The sequence below is a fragment of the Castor canadensis genome, chromosome 2 (genome assembly GCF_047511655.1).
Source record: "Castor canadensis chromosome 2, mCasCan1.hap1v2, whole genome shotgun sequence".
NCBI lineage: Eukaryota > Metazoa > Chordata > Mammalia > Rodentia > Castoridae > Castor > Castor canadensis.
This window is the reverse complement of record NC_133387.1, coordinates 148,999,230-149,004,295: the sequence shown is the minus strand read 5'-3', so window position 1 is coordinate 149,004,295 and position 5,066 is coordinate 148,999,230. Positions and strand designations below refer to the sequence as shown.

Genomic DNA, 5,066 nt, shown 5'->3' with positions numbered 1-5,066 from the left:
CTGACTCTCAAATGACAATTTCACAGCATTTTCTGTTGGGAAAATAATAATTCCGTCTTGATTTCTCATATTGCTGACATAAAAGAATTTCATTTATTTACCATCTAGAAATTTTTTTTCAGCTCCACAAACTGCTATTGATAATGTCACATACATTTTTTAGTATTGCTTTTAAGTTTCGGGGACATTTCATTTAAGACCCGTAAGAACCACAGCATCGGTTCTTCACTGCCAACCTCCCCTCCTCCCCTCAGTCCCCTCCCCTTCCCCACTGCGCCCCGCCTATCCAGGAAACGCGGGCTGTGACCAAGATCCCTAACTGCTATTTGTCCTCTGTCAACTGCTCCCAACGGGCATCCCCTCACTCGCAGACCCCAGGCCTCTCGCCAGCCGCGCTCTCCGGCCCCTCCCCGGTGTTGTCGCCTTAGACCCTTGGCTGCTTCGGCCTGGCAAGGAGGAGGAACAGCAGCAGCGAGCCTCTGGGCCCAGGTACTGCCAGCCACAGGACATTTCTGAATCACTTACATCCTGGAACAGAGGAAGGAGAAGATGGGTGTGAAGACATTTACTCATAGCTCCTCCTCCCACAGCCAGGAAATGCTTGGAAAACTAAACGTGCTGCGAAATGATGGAGATTTTTGTGACATCACTATCCGTGTCCAGGACAAAATCTTCCAGGCACATAAGGTGGTGCTGGCAGCTTGCAGTGAATTCTTTCGCAACAAACTTGTGGGCCAAGCAGATGAGAAGAATGTGTTGGAGCTACCTCATGTGACAGTGACTGGCTTTCTACCCCTTTTAGAATATGCTTATACAGCCACTCTGTCAATCAACATGGAAAATATCACTGATGTTCTAGCTGCAGCCAGCTACATGCAAATGTTCAGTGTTGCCAGCACCTGCTCGGAGTTCATGAAATCAAGCATTTTATGGAATACAGCCAATAGCCAACCGGCAAAGGGTCTAGATGCTGGACAAGAAAGTAATTCTAACTGCAATTTTACTTCTCGAGATGGAAGCATTTCTCCAGTGTCTTCAGAGTGCAGCGTGATAGAAAGAACCATTCCCGTCTCTGGTGAATCCCAGAGAAAGCACAAAAGCTACCTGGTTGTATCTCCTGAGAGACCTGTAAAATGTAGCACACCCACAAGTTCATCCCAGGTGTTGAATTCTTCCTACACAGAAAGTAGAAATCAACCAGTTGACTCATCTTTGGCTTTTCCCTGGAATTTTCCTTTGGGAATTGATCCAAGAGTCAGAGCTGAAAAAGCCACATGGGCAGACAGTATTTGTACTTTAGAAGTATCTGACCCTTTTGAGGCAGGTAAAAGAATGGCTGATTATGTCTCTTGTGAGAGCACAGAAACTACCTTGGCTCTGGGTGCCAAAGATATCCTTGTCAAAGTAGAAAGGTTAAGTGATGAGGAGGTCCCTGAGGAAGTGTCCCAGCCTGTCAGTGCATCTCAGAGTTCACCGAGTGATCAGCAGACAGTACCAGGAAGTGCTCAAGCCCAAGAGGACCTTCTGGTCAGTCCACAGTCTTCCTCTTTGTGCTCAGTAGATGAAGTTGTTACTGAGGAGTTACCTAGACATCAAAGCCCTTCTGACACTAATGCTCAAGCTGATGACCAATTGGAAAATGCTCGGGATCCTTACCAGCTCTACATTGCTCCTTCTCCTGGCAGTACCAAACAACCAAGTCCAAATGGTCCAGACAGACCTTTCCAATGTCCAACCTACGGGGTCCGATTCACCCGTATTCAGAGCCTGAAACAGCACATGCTTATCCACTCGGGAATTAAACCATTTAAGTGTGACTGCTGTGGGAAAATGTTCACCAGGTCTTACTCGCTAAAGATGCATCGTCGAAAGCATGAAGTGATTTCCTAGGACCAGACTGCTTAAGCCAGGAGCAAGAAGAGACCCTTGTTTAGCATGAGTTTGGAGAACACGGCTCTGAAAGCCATTCTTCTGTTCAAATGGCTGTAATTTCAGGTCTCTTCAACTCAGAATTGTGAAAGCACTTTCCCTTTGGAGTGTCTTGGTGGGCTCGTGAGAAAGGAGAAGTGTCAGGGCAGCTAAAGTCCAAGACTTGTGATGAGGCTCCCAGAGCTGACCCCTCCCAAACCAGAGCTGTTATCTAGAACTATTGAGTAATTTATTATTTTTTTTGGAAAGTGCCTATACTTGGTCTTGTATATTTTTATTTGAATTTTTTACACAGGTTTCCCTTTGTACTTTGTAAACCCTACAACTGATGTTTTCTTTTTCTAACAGAATGTTTCTGTAAATACACAGCATGATGTTGAACCAGAATAGAAACTGTGAGACTTAGGAGAACCAACTGACCTAAAACATGTCCCACTTTTCCCTTCTAATGTTAAAAGTAAGCTAAGAACAGATCATTAGGTTAAGAAGAAATCAGTTGTCGATCTTCTGGAGATTACAGGTACATGAAAAACAAATTTGTTATACAGAATTTGACAAATGACCTGAGTAGATGTTTATTTTTATATGTAAGACATTGTAAAACCTGGTTTTTTAGAAGTATCTATGGTAGGATTTCTTAAAAATTAATAAATACTGCTGAAATCCAGCATATTCCTTTTTTTTTTTTTTTAACAAAAAGCTTTGTCATTTCCGAGTCAGGTCTGACTCTTCTCCATCATGGTTGGCATTGTACTATAAAGATAGGCCTATGCAATACCAAGTTTTTGCCATGAAGAATCATAATAAAAATGACAAAGCTTTCTCTTATATACTGATATATTACTATATAAAGAAAAATATTAGGGATATTTATATTTTATAAGTTTATTCATTAGGAATGTTTTTGCTGTGCTGTTTCAGACAAGATAAAGATTCTGTGTTGAAGGATTCTGTGTTTGGTATGTCACATTCTTAGCCTGAGTAAGATTCTTTTCAAAATCCCATACGACAGTGAAACATTGTTCTTGTTCCAAAATATTGCTAGACATTGACAAGCTTAGCAAGAGTAGTTACCACAGCTTTTAAAGAATGTAAGCAATGATGTGAAAGATGAGAGGAAGAATCTAGAGGGGGAGAAAATAAAGACAACAAAAAACTAAAAAAATCTTAAAATTACCTTTTTTGCTGTTAAAAGAATAAAAATTATGTGATGCTGTAGATTGGAGTACACTTTTTATCTCTATTAAAACATCTCTGACTTTGATCTAAAAAGAGACAAGTTGATTTTCAACTTTTCTTGTGCAACAAGAAAATTCTTAACTATTCTTTGATAGTATGCATCAACCATTTTGTTTTCAGAGTCCTCATTAAATGGCACATGCTATATAAATTTTACATTATTTTCATGTCTTTTTTTCATAGAGATGCATAAAGTATATGGCTTGATTATTTTTGTGGCAAGGCAGAGAACACACAACTTGTCACCCAGAAGTATGTTTTTACCTGTAAATACAGGATAGATTCTTATGCATTCTAAGTCGTGCAATTGGTACCAAAATTTTAGAAAATGCATAGTAATTTTGTACTTTGGATTATTGAGTATATTATTGATGAAAGATGCAATTTTTGATTAGGTGGTCTTGAGTACTGGATCCTCTTCAAATTTTCCCCATTACTTGCTGACACTGAACATTTCAGAATATACTTTTTCTATACTACCCACACACGTCTGGGGTCAGGTAGCTCTAGCAACTCTTGCTGACCCATCAAAGTGAACAACAGGAATATTCCTGGAGAACAACCCTGTACAAAGACAGCAAGCACCTTAATACCTTAGTACTTGTGACCCTATTGGGAGGTCATGGAACCGTTAGAACATGGGACCTAATAGAAGGAAGATTAGGTCATTTTGGGTGTGCCTTTAAAGGAAATACTGAACAAATTTCAAGAACCTCATACATGATCCTGGAAAGGCTTTCGCAAGTGAGGGACCTTGAAGCCAAATTTTTGTTAGTGTCATAGCTAACCAGCCTCTGTTTAGGAATTATAGAGGCTCCCCCCTCACCTGTTTCAGAGCCTCCCCTCACCTGCTTCTTCCTTGACCTAAAAGCTTCTGTTTGCCAACCCTTCCTTCCAGCCTGTCTGCTTCCACCTATACTGCCTCTCCTGCCATCAGCCTTCTCTGCCTGCACCCAGGTCAGGCCTCCCTCCTCCATCTCCCTGGACCACAACACAACACTGTTTCCTCTGCACTAGATGGAATTTTTATTTATGTGTTTGTTATTTTCAGGGGTTATCAGTGATTATTTTTTTACACTGCAAACTCCATTTTCTATTTTATCTATTCTATACTCTGCCTAAGTTAGTTTTGCCTCAACAAAGACTATCCCAGAATGCATCGTCTTTGTTCCATGGCTACGTTACTCTTCTTTGGTAGAGCTCTTGGCTCCTGATTCTAAGGGACTCTGTCTTGAAATGATCTCATAGCGTTGTCATTGTATGTTTTAATCTGTCTTTGAATTATTGATGCAGCAAAGGAGTCAGGCCTTTCTAATTGCAAGTGATGGACCTCCCAACTCAAAAGAGCTTATGAAAAAATGAAGGGGAAATGGTTTGGCTCATATAACTGGGATGCCCAAGTTTAGATCTGACTTCAAGCACAATTTGGTCCAAGGGCATAGACTGAGTTATTGTCTTTCATCTCTCTGCTTTGCTTCTTCTATGTGTGGGCCTTATTCTTTTCTGCTATAGAGGGACAGTGAGATCCCCAGTCAGTATCTTACATTATTACACCTTATGATGTAAGAGGAAAGAGATGGCCTTTCTTACTGTGTTCTGCTAAATAGCATGGAATGAGTGCTGTTAGCTCTGCCTTGATCAAATGCCTTTCACTCTTGGACTAATCACTATAGACAATCTCAGAGGGACCAGGAGTTAGACATCACAACCAATACCTGCTCCTCAAATCTCATAATTGGAGTGGGGAGGATCTCCCCAAATAAAGAGAATCCTAGACAAATAAAAACAAAATATACCCCATACACATAGGTAAAAAATGAACATTATTGACAAGTGGAAATTATTTCCAGTAAAGTGAAAGTCACTCAAAATCAGCCTACCATACAGCATATTTGATA

General features: G+C 40.7%; 1 pseudogene; it reads left to right on the top strand.

Moving 5' to 3' along the window:
- Positions 1–549: 549 nt before the first annotated feature.
- Positions 550–1,890, top strand: LOC109677401 (zinc finger and BTB domain-containing protein 44 pseudogene; annotated as a pseudogene).
- Positions 1,891–5,066: the final 3,176 nt, after the last annotated feature.